Genomic DNA, 19,362 nt, shown 5'->3' on the forward strand with positions numbered 1-19,362 from the left:
TCTTTTTTTGTGAGTATTTGATGTGCCCAATGAGAAGAGATGAGACCCCTGAGAAATAATAGCAAGGCCCCAGAGTTAAATCTCTCAGACAGTTTCCTGGCGGGCAGTAAACTCACCCCAGGGAGGCAGGAGAGAGTTGGATGAACCTGGGGTATAGGCTGGTCTTCAGCTCTGGGGAGATGCTTCCGGCAAGCACACTGGGAAGTCACCCAGCCCCAGGCCCATCACCACTCTTTGTGGAAGGGACGGTAGAGAGGGAATAATTCGGGCTACCTCACTAGCCCGTCTGAAGAGCTCTCCCTGTCGCAGTGAGAACAGCGTGCTCTCTCTGCTGCTTTCCGGCTCCCGTGGGAACAGGTTGCAGACTCACTTCCTCACAGGACTGTCCCAGCAGCCAGCCCGGTGACTGGCACAGAGCTCAACACATGTTTGGTGATTGACTAACTAACAGGAGGAATGGCCTCACCAGACGATAAGGACAGGGAGACGTGGAGCAAGGTCACAGGCTAGTCGGGGAGTCAGGCTGAAAGGTGGGGGCGGCAGCAGCCCCAGTAACACCAGGCGGCACCAGGAAGGCTGTCCGTGGCTGAGAGAGACTGGCAGCCACAGAGGGTCCCCAAATCAAGAATCCATTGGCCACCTCAGATTGTTTGTTCTGCACAGGGAAGGTCTCTGGGCACAAAGGAGTAGTATTTGCCTTACCAGTTTTTGCTGTTGTCTCATGATTGGTACAGCCCGGGGAAGTGCAAGTTACAGTTCACCTTGTATTTCTGCCATGTCATGTGATAAAATATCGTTTCTGGTTAACACCTGTATCCAGTGCATCTTATGTTTTATCTCTTTCTCCAAGCCGAACTGAAGTGCCCGTTACTCTATACTTAGTAACTATACGGAGTAGATTTGCCACTTGTTACATTTCTGTGTATTGATGACCGATATAATCAGTTCTTATTTGTACGTAAAAAAGGAACTCAGGGAGGAAAGATAACTGAACTCTGTATGGCTTATATAAATTGTATAAATTGAGGTATAAATCTATTGATCGAGCAATATTGCCATTTGTAGAAAATACACAAAGGAAGTGGCTTTCGTACAATTCACAGAAAGAATTTAAAGAAAGAGATTTTTTTCACAAGAGTTGATTAAAAGTAAACAATATGTGTCCCTCAACAAATATTTATTTATTTGTTTATTTACTTATAAATTGAGGTATAATCGACATAAACATGATACTAGTTTCAGATGCACGACATAATGATTGGCTATCTTATATATTGCAAAACGACCGCGGCAGGAAGTCTCGTTAGCGTCTGTCAGCACACAGTCGCAGAATTTTGTTCCTTGTGATAAGAACTTTTAAGGTTTACTCTTTTAATAGCTTTCAAAATAGGCAGGACATTATTGTTAATTACAGTCACCACGCTGTACCTCACATCCCCATGACTACTTATTTTATAACTGGAAGTTTGTACCTTTTGACCGCCCCCCCGGCCCCCCACCCTCAGCTCTTACACACAACAATCACTGTGACGTTCTCTGTGTCTGTGGGCTTGGTTTTTGATTTGTTTTAGATTCCACGTGTGAATGAGATCATACAGAATTTGTCTTTCTCTAACTCATTTCACTTAGTATAATGTCCCAAATGGCAGGATTAACTTCTTTTTACGGCTGAGTAATATTCCATTGTGTACATATACTGCATCATATTTATCAACCCGTCACTGATGGAACGAGTATTTATTACACATCAACTGTACACTGAGCACGGTGTGGCTCCTGGGAATTGAACAGTGATCAAGACAATGAAAATGTTCGCTTCCCTTGTTTTTTCAGACTTGCAAACGGGGAATAGGATGAGCTGTTTGAAGGCTGTTTGTCATTTATCTTTCACAATTACGACTGGCTCGCCCCAGAAGCGCAAAGGCATACAGCACCACCTGACTTTTAATCAGCGCCTCTTTCCCTGCGTGTTAGCCCTCGTCTTCTTTCCATTTTATTCCAGTCGTTGAACGTTTTTCCTTTTTTCTAACTCTTCATTAGCCTTTAGTGAAGATAATCCCATCTGCTGTTGGCTAAGGCTTACAATGTACAAAGTCCTGCGTGTTCTTATGTGGTGTTTGCAACAATCCTTTGAAGCAGGTGATTCGCACGCCCGAGAAAGTTTGAGGAGTGCTGTTCTGAATCTTTCAAAACCCTTATCAGTAATCCACAAGTCTCTGACCCAGCTACATCGCAATTGCCTGATGTGTTAGTTAAATGAAATTCAAATCCTCAAGCTCCACAAACACCACACTGAATGAGAAACTCTGGGCATAGGACCTCGGCTCTACAGTTTCAGAAATTCCCCGTATAGGGGCGCTTGGGAGGCTCAGTTGGTTGGGCGTTGGGCTCTTGGTTTCACCTCAGGTCGAGATCTCAGCGTCGTAAGATGTAGCCCTGTGTCAGGCTCTGCACTCAGTGGGGAATCTGCTTGAGATTCTCTCCCTCTGCCCCTCCTCCCACTCACTCGCTCTCTCTAACATAAATAAATAAATCTTTAAAAAAAATTCACCATATAATTCTGATGCACAGACATATTTTAACCCCTGATATAAGGCAAGGGAAACCTCCAATATCTGCATGAGTTTCTATATTATTTACATACTGACAAAATTGTTCGTTTTGCAGAATATTTGGAGCAAAAACATTGCATAATTAGGTCCCATTTTATTTATGAATATATTTAAACTGTGATTCAGTTATGATGTTCAGGACATTTTGTAAGTATTTAAGAGTATTCTAAAATTTCTCCAGGAGAACATGTTGCATAGGTTCTGTTGTGTGATAAATACCTGTCTTTTGACTATTGGCTTTGTCTTCAGAACTTCTAGCTATTCCTAGAAAAATCAGGGGAAGCTCTGATGCCCATTCAAATTCACAGTGGGCCTGACCTTTTAAGGCATTTAATCACAGAGTTTCATAACATGCAGATACTAAGTTCAAATTGTGGAAACTTCAGTGTTTTGAAATTTCCCATTTCTATTAAATCATCACATTTGAGGTTTTTCATATCAACAAGTGAAAGTAAGTGAAAAATGCACAAAAGCAAATGAAATGTGTTCCTGTTTGTTATTAGCTTCAAAGCTGAATATTTCACCGTGAGGCCATTATTCTGTCACCTTTTGTGCGATATAGGCCAGGATGCTTAGATTGCCCACCCTGGGGTATTTGCTCGGGGTGCTGGGCGACAGCCCCCCTGGGGGCCATGGGGCTTGCAATGCTCGAATCTCAGAGAATCACATGCACATTAGAACTGGGGCCACAACTGTAATGAAAGATGCATTTTCTTTGGTCTGTGAAGTGTCTGTGCTAATATTCTAAGCTTTAATATCCTATTGTGGGTAGACTAGTCATTCATGTAGGAAATTAAAGCAATTCTACCACAGGGAGTTATTTAGATGGGGATAATGTTAGATTTTATTAGCATGTTCAGTCTCTTAGGCTCACACTTGCAGTGGGGATATGTTTCAAATGCTTCGGACACAGTTTTGAGAATCTTCTATTTCAACCAAGATGATTTGGTACACAACTGGAAGTCAGCTGCTTGTCCTGCATTATTTCGGAAGGTTTTCTGACATTCCCACCACCACACCTTCTGTTTAGTAATAGATCTAATTCCATTTCGGGCTTGTGTTCTGATTTCAGATAAAAATGAGACCACCACTAGGTAAGAAGAGCAGTGAGCTTCAATAGCTGTTGTAGCTTATTGGAAATGAAACCTCTAGATTAATTCTTCCTCAGTGGTAAGCGTGCAAAGTGGGGCAGTTCATGTTGTCCATCCATGGGTGGGTGCTGGAGCTGAGAGGGTCTATACTTCCCTGCCCCTCGGCATGAGGTGTGGCCATGTTCACTAGTTCTCCAATAGAATGTGAGCACAGGTGGTGTGTAGTATTGCAGAACCAGGGGTTTCTAGAAGCAGACACTCCACCTCCCCTCCCCCTTCCCTCCCCCTCCCTAGAGGAGCCACAGAAGGAAGGAACCCGGATCCTGAATGAACACAGGAAGGAAAGCTGCCTGGTGACGGGGATGACCCATCCTACACTGTTTTTCTGATTGAGAAATAAGCTGCCATTGTGCTGAGCCATTATCCTTTGGGGACTATTATCATAGTAAGTCTCTGTACAAACGGACAGACTGGCTTGGGGAGGAGTGGAAGGACTGCCGGGCAGCGGCCCCACCTGGAAGGAAGGCACCCGCGGGGGTGGCCAGGACGGACTCCCGCAATCCACACATCCACCCGGGGCTGCCTCACTTTCGGGAAGTGCTATAGTGTTTAGTTTTGATGTTATACCATTTTTTTTTGTCCAAAATATAAATAGTAAATAAATTTTCTTATTTACCATTTGTTCAGTAATAAAATATTTCCTGAGTTCCGACTGTATGCCAGACCAGTATATGCTGAGGGATGGGTAGAACACCAGCAAAGGACCAGCTCCAGCCACAGGCCTGGATGACCGAGGTTTAGGCCAAAGGGGTTGAAGAAGGCAAGAGAGAGAGAGTAGAACATGATCACAACAGAGTGTCACAACTGCTCTGATGGAAATATGCCCAGAGTATCGTGAGAGCCTCTGGTTCTACATGAAGGTCATTGGGAATGATTTGCCAAAGTCCAACTTTCAGTGCTTAGGATGAGTAAATCCGCTAGCTTTAGATTGAGGACATTTTTACTAAACAAGAAAAATTAAAAATAATCGCAACAGGGGGATAAAATTAGAATACCTCACTTAAAGTACTTGGAAATATTTATAAACTGGAAAGTAGAGAATGCATTGGGCAGAAGCAGACAGCATCCACTGCGTGTGGATTAATGATCAGGCTTCAGCAGGATGCTGAAGAAGGGCCTCCCATGTTGTGGGGGTTCTTTCCTCTACTGGCCAGTAGACTGACCACAGATTGATAACAACAACGCACAGAAATGGAATTCTTTATCTTTGATGTCATGGGCTTTATTAGCACACTTCTTCTATTATCTTCATGACTTTACTGTCTAAACATCTGTTTGTCATGTTCCATACTAGATTTTGAGAATCAAACAAGGTGTCGTGCATGGGTGGAAGTCAGCTCCCCAATTTGCACAATTTCTAAAAGTTCGCTGACATTCCAGTTACTAATTAAGGAATTATTATCTAGTGAAAATTCTATCTAAATATCTATTCAATGACATAATCAGATTTTTTTTAAAGATTGAACTTTCCCAGTTAAAATTCTTTAGTGCTACCATCACATAAAACTAGATATCTCCCCACTAAATTATATAAATCCAATATGAATCAAATGAAGGTACTGATAAACAGTCAAGATTTTGTAAAAATATTATTTACTAACTCAAATTTTTTAAAAGATTTTATTTATTTATTTTAGAGAGAGAAAGAGAACGAGGAGGAGCAGAGGGAGAAGGACAAGGCAGACTCCCCACGGAGTGCAGAGCCTGACATGGGGCTGGATCTCACGACCCTGAGATCATGACCTGAGCTGAAATCAAAAGTCGGACACCTAACCCACTGAGCCACCCAGGCACCTCTTAACTCAATTTTTTCTATCCATCTTTGCTTATCTACATGTACATGAGAATGTAAACCACTAATTAATGCTTATAAAAAAGGAAGCCAGGGAAACAAAAAAAAGGGGGGGGGGGATATAAAGTAGTTACGTATGTGCAAATGAAAGCTTTATTTTATGTTATTAATTCTGAATTTAGAAGAGGTTTTATTAAAAGGCCATTGCAAGGCTGACACTTTACAAGTGAATCTGATCTATGTAAGATGAATCAGGTAATAAAGACCTGAAATTTCCAACTAAGAGAACTTTCCAACTAAGGATACTTTCATTTTAGCCCCCAAATAAGGGTCACCTCTCTGCAAAGTGATTTTTCAACCCAGCTCCAGTAAGTACAAATTTGCAGGCTAAAAAGAGCAAGGAGAAAGTACATGGTTGTGGAAATCTTGAGGGTGGAGTCGGAGAACACGCAACGAAGGTGGACATCCCGGAGCGCCTGGGTGGCTCAGTTGGTTAAGTGTTTGCCTTCGACTCAGGTCATGATCCCAGGGTCCTGGGATCGAGTCCTGCATCAGGCTCCCTGCTCAGTGGGGATTCTGCTTCTCCCTCTAGCTCTGCGCTCTCTCTCTCAAGTAAATAAATAAAAAAATATATTAAAAAAGAGGAAGGTGGACATCCCATGGCTGGGTAAGAGAGAGGAAAGAATGCCCCTGCAGAGGGCAAGTAACTTAGGAAAGAAATATTTTTCTTGAGTCCCTATGCTGTAGTGTGCGGTATTCAGGGATTTTCGCACACTGTCTCATTTCATTCCGTGGCCCTGCAGGGTAGATGGCACCACCCACTCCAACTCAAACCCACGTTCTCTGACCCTGGGGCACGCCGTTTCTACCATGTGCGTGCATTGCAAGGAGGCGACTCCCAGAAGTCATAGAATTAATGGTGCAGGCCACGATATCTGCATTTTGTAGGGCTATGAAGCTAAAGGACAATTTAGAGATTTTTTAATTCAGTAGTGTCACCTTACATTTATTTATCCATTAGAAAATCATGTCAGCAATACCTTAAAATTCTATCCTAACCACCCCTCCAACACACCTCCGTAGAGATTGCTATTTCAAGCCACCATCATTTCCTTGACTTACTGAAATAGCATCTAATTAGTTTCCCTCTTCCAGTCTTGGCCCCTTAATGTCTACTCTTCACACACCATCCGTGATGACATTTGTCAAAAGTAAAACCGATCACTCTCCTCCTCTGAACAAAATTGTCCAAAGATTTCACATTACATGCAGAGCAAAATAGAAAATAAAATACAAATTCTTACCACGACCATTAAGGTCCTATATTAAAAAGCATCAAGACATCTCTCTGATTCTACTTCTTACATCCCTTACGCACGCTGCTTCAATCTTTCTGCTGCTGCACAGACCTGCCAAGAACACTCCGAACCTAGGTCCTTTGCAAATGTGAGAAATACGGGGGGAAAAAAGATAAGGCAGAGATGATTCAAAGACTTTTGTTCACAGCAACTGAGTTAATGGTGATGCTCTTTATCCGGATGGTGAAGAGGTAGTTTCTTTTAAGATTTTTATTAGGGAAAAATGTAAACATAACCCCAAATTAAAAGGACAATAATATAAAAACCCACATACTCATCTGTGATGAGACAAACAACTCTTCCAAGTGGGTGCCTAGGCATTTCACAGAATGGTGGCCCTGCTCACGTCCCGAGTCTGGACACTTAGGGATCTGAGCGTAGGATTCCCGCCCCCAGTCCCCACCTTGTTTTTCCTGGTACACCTTTTAAAATAACCACTCAGGGTTGAGCGCCTGAAAAGTTAGTGACCTTTGGCCACAACCACCTTGTACGTAACAGGTGCCACCACCCTGCTCTCTGTCTCCTGCTCATTCATGACCTGGGATAGAGGACCGCCCTTCCCCTGGCTCGAAGCCCACCCCCAGACCCCCACCCCCATTTGGGGGATTTGCAAGTAACACATCTTGTGACGTTACTTCCTTTGTGTGGGTGCACTGAAACTGTGCCTTCAGTCAAGATGACCCAGGGTTCTCACTTCCCCCAGATGGGACCTCGGATGCGAGAGGGCTACCTGCCCACCCCATTTGGCCTGTGCTTCCTCCTGCAGCCGGTCATGATCTGCACGTTTGTAGTTTAATACTCCAGCTCTGGCTTCTTGGCACATCATCACGCAGCTGAAGCAGTCAGCTCACTGAGATCCTTGTTCTGTCCGTACTTTAATTAGATTCTTCTCCCGCTACCTCCCACCCCCATGAGCCTACACGAGCAAATCCCAGACCTCACATCGTGTATTCTTATCACTTATTTCAATCAATTCATTATTAAGTTCATTATGCATCTCACAAGGAATCGTTTTTTAAGCAACCACAATTCTGTTATCATCCCTAAGAAATGAGCAGTAATTTCCTAAAGTATCAAATATTTATTACTGTTCAAATTCAGAGAAGTCATGATGAGGCATGAGAATCAAAAGCTCTCCTTTAGCTATATTAAATTTTAGATGCTTATTGGGGACGTTTCTAAGATGCCAAGTAAGGAGTCTGGGGGGCACCGTGGTGGGAGATGTGAATTTTGGAATCAGTAACATATAAACAGTATTTAAAATGACAATTTTGAAGGAGATTCCAAAGAGAGTGAGTGTTCAGGAACTAGGCCTGGAGGCATGCTAACCCTTAGAGGATGGGAAGAGAAAAGAAAAAGTAAATTTTCAGATAAAAACGTGAAGCCCAGAAAAGGTAAGTGATTTGGCCAAGGCCCACATAGCAATTTTCTTCAAGGCTAGAACTTGAAGTTGGAGCTTTTTATTCTTTTTTGAGTCATTTTATGATAGAAATTAAGGGACATATATTTCACTTTTCAAGTATCTGTTGACTTTGAAGTCAGTTATTCCATATACTGACCTGTTTCCATATTGTTATTAATTTATTATTGCATACGTTGTCACAGGCAAGAAAACTTGTTGCATCACAGAGAAAGCGTTTCTTGTCTAGAGGCTTTGCTCGCAAAAGGATCAATTTCTGAGTGGGAAATATGGTAACATTGTGAAGCTATCATCGTCTGAGACTGTGAGCCTCCAGACAGGGAGGAGTGATTTCTCAATGATGGTTCAGTGAAAGGAGATCATGAAGCCTGTTGAACCTCTTGAGAAATCATAGTAACATCTCCATGATACCCCAAACTTAGGACTGACCTAGAAAATCATCAAGTGCTCTCCTTCTGGTCTTCTCCCTTGGAAATGTGACACTATTAATGTTTATGTAACCAATTTAAAGCAAGATTTTATTCACAAGTAGAAGCTCGTTATTTATAATTTAAACTTCAAGGGCAAGAGGGCCTCAAAACAATACAATATTGGCTCTCTGCTCCTCCCCATTCAACAGACAGCCACATCTTCTGGTGCAGGCCCAGCCGTGTCCCCGAGACATGGTGGTGAAGGTCAGAGTACATGGATCTGGCAGTATTGGGCACCTGGTCACCAGGGTTGCTTGTAACTCTGGCAAAGTGGATATTGTCACCATCAACGACCCTTTCATTGACCTCAAATACATGGTCTACATATTCCAGCATGATTCCATCCATAGCAAATTCCATGGCACAGTCAAGGCTGAGAATGGGAAGCTTGTCATCAATGGAAAGCCTAGCTCCATCTTCCAGGAGTGAGGTCCCACCAACATCAAATTGAGTGATGCTGATGTTGAGTATGTTGTGGAGTCTGCTGCTGTCTTCACCACCATGGAGAAGGCTGGGGCTCACTTGAAGGGTGGGGCCAAGAGGGTCATCATCTCTGCTCCTTCTGCTGATGCCCCTATGTTTGTAATGGGCATGAACCATGAAAAGTGTGACAGCTCCCTCAAGATTATCAGCAATGCCTCCTGCCCCTCTGGCCAAGGTCATCCACAACAACTCTAGCATCGTGGAGGGACTCATGACCATAGTCCATGTCATCACTGCCACCCAGAAGACCATGGATGACCCCTCTGGGGAAGCTGTGGTGTGACAGCCGAGGGGCTGCCCAAAGCATCATCCCCCCACTTCTACTGGCACTAAGGCCATAGGCAAGGTCACCCCTAAGCTGAATGAGAAGCTCACTGGCATGGCCTTCCATGTCCCCATCCCCAATGTGTCAGTCATGGATCTGACCTGTCACTTGGAAAAAGCTGCCAAATATGATGACATCAAGAAGGTGGTGAAGCAGGCCTTGGAAGGCCCCCTCAAAGGCATCCTGGGCTACACTGAGAATGGGGTTGTCTCCTGCAAATTCAACAGTGACACCCACTCTTCCACCTTCAATGCTGGGGCTGACATTACTCTCAATAACCACTTTGTCGAGCTCATCTCCTGGCATGAAAATGAATTTGGCTACAGCAGCTTGGTGATGGACCTCATGGTCCACATGGCCTCCAAGGAGTAAGAGCCCCCTGGACCACCAGCCCCAGTGAGAGCAAGAGGAAGAGAGAGGCCCTCAACTGCTGGGGAGTCCTTGCCCCAACTCATCCCCCAACACACTGAGAACCTCTCGGCCTCCACAATTTCCATCTCAGACCAACTGAAGAAGGGGAGGGGCTTGCGGAGCCCTACCTTGTCATGTATCAATGAAATATACTGTACCCAGTGAAAAAAAGAAAAAAAAAAAAAAGAACAATACAATGTCAGGTGTGCTAGCATGGAGACACTCGGTATCTCACAGTTTCTTTATTAACTTAAATTTTCAAGTTGTGTCATCTCTTGGATTACATCTTTTGAAGCAAGAAACTTTGGTTTGAACTTATGGTTCTGTTTGGATTTGTAGCCATAATGGCAAAAGACAGAAGACTGGCCACTATGACCTTTATGTGGGCCCTTTTGTCTGGGGAATGGGAAGCTAATGGATATAGAGAAAGACCACAACGAAATGACAACCTTCCTTATTATCAAATCTTATTCCAATAAAGTCATTGAAAGTGTTAATTACTCAGGAATTATGAACCTGGAAATTAGCTATGATATTGTAGTTGGTATGAACGTTGATTATTAGCATGAACAAGTTAGACAAAGAAATGAAGTTATTTGGTGTTTTAGCAGATGTTTTTCTGAAAATGTGTACCAAGAAGTGGAAGTAAGCTCGGGGATATGGTGTCGGACAGAACAAATCAGTCAAATTTATTGGAAGAAATCACCCCATTTGGCATGTATGTAACACCTTTCTTCTGACAATTTGAAATCAGTTGGCTAGCAATATTAGATCTTGTCTTCAGTGAAGTTAAAATATTAATTTATAAAAAGGGGAAAGAGCCTGATCCCATCTGAACAGGTTTCAGACATGCAGCAGTGAAGATGAACATAGTCTAGGGATGTTGGCACCACACATACCTAGACAACTGGCCAGCCTTTGAATAGGATATTGAAACCTGTGAGCCCCAGTTTCCTTGTCAGCAATATTGCTCTTGCCAGTACTGTTGCTGTCAGATTTAAAATGGAAATGTATGCAAATGCATATATACCTCACACAAGTATCTGACCTACTGAAGGTGATCCAGTTATTAAAATTGTAAGTGGGCCACATTTTGCACTCATTTGTCAGCTATGCCTCCTGAATGCTCAGAATAACTGCCCACCCAGAAGTGCAGCCCCTGCCCATCCCGCCATTCCTCGGCATTCAGGTCATGCTTCTTCACGATGAGCTGAGTCACCTGAGAACGAACATAAGTCTGTGCTTCCTCGAGTGGCCAAAGACAAGGAAAGCAAAATGCATTTGTAGGGTAGGATTGGGGAGTCAGGCTCTCACTTCATGGTCTAGAAATAGACTGCAAAGGGCCATAAACACACGATCATTGTGGATTCACAGCAGACCACTAACAGGGCATTAGGAGTACAACAATTCCACTTCTTTTAGTATAAGGCTGTGGAGGATAAGAAACACACACCATTACTTGATGATTCAGACAAAATTGGAACGTGAGAGGGACAAGCCTGCTTCTGACCAATGTGTGTCTTCTCTATTGCAATCCACCACCAGGGCACGTGGGCACAGGTGCCCCTCCCATGCCTCAGTTAGAAGTTCTGGGACTTCCTGATGGGACAAGGAAAGGCCTTTCCTTGTGGGGGCCTATCTGGAGAGCTGGAGATCGAAGAAATAGGAAATACACACAACCATTTCAAGGTATGTCATCCTTCCAACTTCCTGATCCCAGGACATTGTGGATTCTCCTCTTACACACTGGGATTAGTCAGGTTTCTCCAGAATATATATATTTCTTTATTATAAAGAATCTATATGTGATTATGGAGGCTGAGAAGTTCTAAGTTCTGAAGTAAGCAAACTGGAGACCCAGGAGAACCAATGGTGTCAGTTCCAGTCCAAGCCTGAGTCCAAAGGCAGTTGAAGACCAATGGCCCAAGCTGGAAGACAGTCAGAGTGAAATTTCCAAACCACCCCCCAACTTTTTGTTCCATTAAGACCTCCAGTGGATTGGATGAAGCCAGCTCACATTAGGGAGGGCAATCTTCTTTGCTCAATCTACTGATTCAAATGTTAATCTCATCCATACACCCTCACAGACACACCAGAATCATGTGTGACCAAATGTCTGGGCATCCCGTCAAGCTGACACATAAAATGAACCATCACAATGCTTCACTCCGGGCTGGGACACCTTTGACCAAATTTATTACTTGGAGTTTAGTATTGGAGAGTTGCTTACATTTGGTATGGTCATGGATTCTTTACCCTTAGGGGATCCAAGAAAGAGATTCAGGGGGTTGACAATTGTGTGTGTGTGTGTGTGCGTGTGTGTGGTGGATATGCGAATTTCAGGGGGAAGCCTTCATATGACCTCATATGACTTCAGTTGGGTTCACAGCCTTCATATAACTCTCAGTTGGGTTCTTGACGCCCTGCATGTTAACCACAATGTGGTCTGATACCACAGGATAGAAGTCAGAGTCCTGACTGGGGCAGAGGTGTCTAGATGCACAGATCTCTTCAGCAGGAAACCTTGGGAGACAGCTCTCACATTTTCTAACCTGCTGTTCAAGGCCCTAACCTTCTGTGCTCCTTCTAGACAGAGAATTCGATATTTAATGATTTAGTGGTTATTAAGGCATATGTGCTGATTCACTAATATAATTCACTCTTAGAAATGTATCCCAACACTCCACTACTTGGGATTTGTGACCTTTGGGGGACAGGTACTTCATTGCCTTTGAGGACTCATGTGATGATGAGAGATGTCATTTTTCTCGGAGTCTGTTTGGGGTTAAGTAATTTTAAATCAAGAGAAGTTATATTTTCTAAGCTTTACTCATGAAATTCTGCTATATTATTTCCTAGGCTTCCATATGGATTTGTCTCTCACTTCGGCTCAAAGCTTGGCCATGGTGGTATAACAAAAATACGGCTCCCATCACAGAATCATAGACCCCGTGAAACAAAAATCTGATAAATAGTGGGAAATAATGGAAAGATTCTAAAAGTATATTTTACATTTTCCTTAGCGTTCTGAGGAGATTATTGATTTTTTATCTCAGTGTCTCCTATTTGTTTAACCATTTTCCTCCTTTTATGCTAAAGTATTTCTAAATAACAAGAGCAAACGGTTTTATGATATCAATAATTCAAATTCCTTTTAATTTAAAAAATACAATCTTTTAAATGTCACATTTGTCTCATGTTCTACTTTTCATTATAATATTCCCTGAAGCGTGGGTCTTATGACTAAGAGAGCCTTTATAGTCATCATAAATATGAGGATGCTCACAAGCACATTGGTGTGGTCTTTTTGCCGACCGCACAACCTTACAGAGCATTTTAAGACTGCATTTAGTTATTCATGGAGCCACCCAGTGAGAGCAATCGCTCACATGAATACTAGTTGAGTGCATGCTTTGAGTAATATATTTTACTTGCTTTATTTGGTGTTAACGTGAAATTCTATCAAACATCGTGGCATGCTTCATCCGTTCTTGCGGCAGGAACAACTCCTGGGAGGGCCAGCAGGTGGCAGCATAGAATATCGCAAAACGCAGAAGAGCCTCTAAAAAAATCTGGGCACTAACAGACTGTTCTCTCTACTCTGACTGAGTCCTCCCGGGCCTCGCAGCCAGCCTCAAATGTGAAAGTAGCATGTGTCTATATGCTGATGATGAAGTAGCTTCTCAAAATGGAGATTACATATCATAGTAAGGCCAATAATAATAAAAATAGCTAAAACGTACTGAGGGATAAGTCATTCTCACTGTTCTAAGCACTCACTATGTACCATTTACCGAATACTCATAGCAACCTTCTGTTGGTGTTATTATCATGCCCATTTTACAGACCAAGAAACGGAGGCGGGGGCTTTGCCCAAGCTACTGAGTGGAGGAGGTAGGATTTTAAACCAGGCTGTCTGCCTCCAGTTTCTTAACCGAAATACTATGTTGTGTAAGGGTGGGATATGTAATAATGGATTAAAATTAAACATGTTAGGAAAAATACGATGAATTTCCTGAAAAGAAACTTGAATATTAAAGATAATCATCAATTGATGGCGAAAACATTACGTCGTTAAGGAGTTATCCAGTAAGAAATAAAGAAATGAATGAAGAAAACTAGAAGTCATTCAAGCAGGAAAGAAAGTGGGATTTCACGGAGTCCTGGAGTGAAGGGGTGTGCAGCCTGATGGAGAGCAAAGGAAGGGCAGGGGAAACAAGGGAAATCGGTGTGGGCACACAGAACCTCACGGGGCCATGTGGGGCCGCGGGGACTGGATCTGGGGCGCTATTGAGGGAATTGATCTTTACCGTGTCCTTGTGCTTCACCAACGCTGTCTAAATCCAAGATGATTTCTGTATCCTAGCTCGAGTTGTACTGTAACAAGATTACATAACCCCACAGGAGGGGACTCAGACAGAGCTTAGGGAATATTTCTACCCATACTTTCTTCCTTGTGTGAACACTGGGAAGTGTAAGCCGCTTTACCAATGACCTTTGATTTAATCATTTACTGACATATCTACTCATGGCTTCTCTCCCTAAAACCTTACCCTCACCCTGGAATCCTGGCTTGTCTCTGAATACACCCCTGGCTTTTGTCCTTATATGTATTTGTTTATCTTGTTTTCTAGAACCTGGAGGAGCCCTCCCTCCTGGGGCCCCTTTCAATGATGGTTCTTGGATGAATGTCGGTACTGACCAAGGAGAGGCAGAATGATGGGGAGGAGAAATGGGGAGCAGGAGGACGTCAGAGGGGCTGGCATAAAGAGCAGCCCGTGTTTTAAAAGTAATGTGACAAAAGCCTTCTCTTGGCGTTGTCGGCTCTCTGGTGGAACAGTGACGTCCCCAGCCACACTGTAAATTCTTTGAGAGGTGAAGCCATGTTTATTTAACTTTGAGTCCCTCCCAACCTTATCTACAGCACTTTGTGCCCAGTAGGCACTTGGTGGCTGGTTGTAGAGGGGGATGCCAAGTCCAGCTCACGTGGCACCTGGTTTACCTTGGCTGAACATGGACACCGCTTCCCCAAGTTTCTTAGAGCCATGGGTCAATGGGGGAGCTGGCCAAGCTGAAATCAGGCAGAACGCCTTTCTTGAATTTGGAGGAGAGAATAAACCACTACAAAATACGGCCGTGAAGAGAACAGCCAGGTGGTATAAGTCACAGTTTACAGAGTAAAGAATATGCTCAGGGATGCTCTGCAGGCCCCTGTTAAAACCAGGAGCTACATTCCTTCGCTCACAGATTGCAAGAAAAATTAAAGCACCGCAGGGGTGCGAGATCCGTCCATATGCAGGACAGCCCTGTCCCGGGTTCGAGCAGGAGCTCGGGGTGGGGTTTACGCCTCTTGGAGGAAGGCTGGGGGAGGCTGAGCAGCCTCAGGAAAGTTCTGCTGGTAACTAGTCCCACCAGCACATGGGAGCCCGGAGCTGCACACACCAGTCTGGGGAATACATCAGCGCATAACTCTCACCAATGGTGGGAACATCCCTTTGGGAGCCACTGCGTTAAAAGCTTTATGTCAGGTTTAGACTTCTTGTGGATATTTCTTTCACTCCAGCCTTTGCAATAATGTCTCTCTCTCTCTTTTTCCCCTACTCATGACAGGTCTTTGAGGGCAGGTACTGTTTTTCTAACAGCACTTGAATATTCTGAGATGAATTTATATGTCCTTTTTTTTAAAGATTTTACTTATTTATTCATGAGAGACAGAGAGAGAAAGAGGCAGAGAGAGAAGCAGGCTCCCAAGGAGCAGGGAGCCCGATGCGGGACTCAATCCCAGGACCCTGGGATCATGACCTGAGCAGAAGGCTGATGCTTAACCATCTGAGCCACCCAGGTGCCTGAATTTATATGTCCTTTAAAACTGAATAAAAATGCAATTATGAGTGAAAGAAAAGTACACTAAGCAAAATGAAGAGAACAGAGGCCACCAATGATATCGCCTAAGAGAGCTTATGATTACCTGTGAGTTACAGAACTGATGATATAGTGCAATGTTCTTGACAGTCTTTTTACACTTAAAAATATTTTGTGCTGATAATACCTGGGCCTACTGGTATATATAAAACAAAATTAAGAGTAGGATGGAGCGCCTGGGTGGCTCAGTTGGTTAAGCGACTGCCTTCGGCTCAGGTCATTATCCCGGGGTACTGGGATGGAGCCCCACATCGGGCTCCCTGCTCAGTGTGGAGTCTGCTTCTCCCTCTGATCCTCCTCCCCTCATGCTGTCTCTCTCTCTCAAATGAATAAATAAAATCTAAAAAAAAAAAAAGTAGGATAATAAATGGGGTGCCTGGGTGGCTCAGTTGGTTAAGTGTCTGCCTTTGGCTCAGGTCATGATCTCAGGGTCCTGGGGTCGAGCCCCATGTCTTCGGACTCCCTGCTCAGCGGGGAGTCTGCTTCTCCCTCTCCCTCTGCTCCCCACCCCTCGACCCCCCAACTCATGCTCTCTCTCGCGCGTGTACTCTCCTTCTCTCTCTCAAATAAATAACATCTTTTTTAACCAAAGAGTAGGATAATAAAAACTTACCTGTGTACTCTGAAGCAATTTTGTCAAGAACCTAAATACAATCAAACCTCTCTGTATAACCCCTCCTATAGTATACATGGGGGTTAGAGGAACAAGTTAAATGACCAAGAATGCAATCGGCAAAATTGAAGATACGGGAAATTTTACATGGAAAAAAATAACTACTTCTTAAATTATAAGTGAAAATGACAAAATAGAGAGGAGATTGTTATAGATTAAAAGGAACATCAATAAAATACAACATTTGGGCCTCATTTGCATCCAAATTCAGGAACCTTTTTTTTTTTTTTTTTTTTAGACATTTGAGAAGACATGATGTGACATTGACTTGATATTAGATTATGTTAAGTAATTGTTGTTATTTTATGATAATAGACTTGTGTTAAAGCAACATCCTATCTGCTGGTAGTACATGTTGAAATATTTACAGACAAAATGGTATAGCAAGTTGGATTTGCTTTAAATATTCCAGTAGATACTTGTGTTTCCAGCTACGATGGACCTGATTCTAGCAAAGCACTCCTTCTGTATCCTCCAAAATTAGAAAAGTAACATATAAAATAACCCTTGTCACCCATCTCCTCACCCTCCCAAAAAATCTGTTCAGAGACATCAGAAAGCAGCCAAAGCTGCCAAAATTTGAGGATTCCAAGATCACTGGGAGAAGAGAAAATCACTGAGTCGAGCCTGACCTTCCATGCTGCACTCCCCATGAGGCATTTGCTGATATTTAAAATAAGTTAGACAAGGGGCTGAGAAACCAAGGAGAAATCTGAGCAGACTGCGGTGACCATGCAGAGCTTTTGGCTCTCTCACAGCACCAGGACTCTAGGACTGAAAGTCAGCCTACCAAACCAGCTAGGATTTGGGGGACCAATTCCTCAGGCTGAGGTGTAAGCAAGGTTTTTGTAAGTTTCACCAGCCTGGATGAATGAACTTGAGTTTTGGGCCTGCCAGGGAGGAGGCACTCTCTTAGACATCCCAGACTCTAGTTGGAATGATGGAAGGACTGCTTTCTAAGAAAAGTGTAAACCCGAAATTGACCATGTCTTTTAGAGTCTGAAACCCCAAACTCAACTCAGCACCAGGAACTTTACTCTTGTGGCCACAGACTAGAGAGAAAACAGCCTCATCCCCAGGTGGGAGACAGAGGTGCGTATGCTGCCGAAATCAGTTCCACATCAGGTTAGGAGGTTCTCTCTCTATTACAACTGCTGTCAAAAGCTAGGTGCTCACATAGATACACTCTACAATTCGTTATGTTAATATCCAACATTAAATCAATAATTACCCGGTATGTCAAAAAGCAGACAAAAGAAAAAACAAACAGTAGAAGTAGAACAATAGAAAAAGGTGATCCAGATGCTGGAGTTGCTAGACACAGTCCTTACAATAACTGTGATTGTTAGGTTCAAGGCAATGGATGTCAGTCTGGAGGATTTCTCCCGAGAATCTAAGTGTAGTAAAAAGACTTCAAGGGCCCTCAACTGAAAAAATACAGGAGGTGAAATACACAGTTTTAATTGCAGATTATATTCAGGTGCGGGGAAGATTTGTCCATTGAAATATCCAGAGAGAAGTGATGTAACATACAGAAAAGTACATGAGAGACATAAGAAATGAAAGAGGTCTCATGTGAAATTGAAGTCAGAAAGGGGAGGGGAAAGAATAGGGCAGAGGCAATATTTGAATGGATAAAGTAGAAACAATTTGAAGAGATAATTTAAGATAAACCTTAAAAAGAGAGTGTACCACAGATCAAAGCAGGATGAATGCAAAGAGCACCACGCCCAGGCATATCATTGCAACACTGTTGAAGCAAAGTAAAAAGTAAAAGAGAAAACTCTTAAAGGTAGCAGAGGAAGAAGATGCATTCCCTTCATACAGACAATAAAAATTCCAGTTGATCTCTCAACAGAAAAAATAGAATTTAGAAGATAATTGGGTAATATCTTTGAAGTGCAGAAAGAAAATAATTGCTATTAAGAATTCCTTACTCACTGAAACTACCTTTCAAAAAATGAAGGCAGAATAAAGGTATTTCCAGAAAAACTAGCACTGGAGTAATTTGTTGCCTATAGAACTATAAAAAAAGAAATGGGGAGGTGAGTTCATTAGGTGCAAGGACAATGATCACACATATAAGGAAATTATTCCATACAGAAGACTATGTGTTAAGGAAAAAGTGAAAAACAACAGACTGAGTAAATATGTGAGTAAATCTAAAGAATATTGATTGTACAAAATAATAGTAGTAAACATCCATGGAATTTAAAATATGCATAAAATTAAAATGCAGGTGACAATTACATTGGCAAGAAAAAGGGAATATGTGGACTGAAAATGTTCTAAGGTCTAGGAATTGCTAAAAGTAGTCCTTTTTACTTGACTATCGTTAAGTCAAGGATGTAGGTTATAATTTCTAGAATGATCACTAAGAAAGGGCAATAGAAGGTGGAACTGATGAAATGAAGGAAGGGAAATATGGTAAAAACATCTAATTATTCCTAACCCCCTCCCCCATAAAAGACAGAAGAACATAGAACAGGAGGGAGAAATATAAAACAAACAGTGACACAGTACATTTAAACCCCAATCAATTACGAATTGAAGACTTAATATTGTGAAGATGGCAATATGCCCTAAATCAACATACAGATTCAATCTAATTCCTATGAAAACTCCCCCAAAAAATCCCCCCTTTTTTTGCAGAAATTGACGGGTTGATTCTAAAATTCTTATGAAAAAGAAAGAGATCTAGAAGAGCTAAAACAAGTTACATTCTTTGTTTTTCAAAAATAGTTC

General features: G+C 42.6%; 1 protein-coding gene and 1 pseudogene across 3 annotated transcripts in view; both read left to right on the forward strand.

The window, feature by feature from the left end:
• LIG4 (DNA ligase 4) overlaps positions 1-19,362 on the forward strand; it is a 73,275-nt gene that overhangs the window by 33,974 nt on the left and 19,939 nt on the right. The window lies entirely within an intron of this gene.
• LOC116631481 lies at positions 8,850-10,208 on the forward strand (annotated as a pseudogene).

The sequence above is a fragment of the Phoca vitulina genome, unplaced genomic scaffold (genome assembly GCF_004348235.1).
Source record: "Phoca vitulina isolate PV1807 unplaced genomic scaffold, GSC_HSeal_1.0 scaffold5, whole genome shotgun sequence".
In the NCBI taxonomy this organism is placed as follows: domain Eukaryota; kingdom Metazoa; phylum Chordata; class Mammalia; order Carnivora; family Phocidae; genus Phoca; species Phoca vitulina.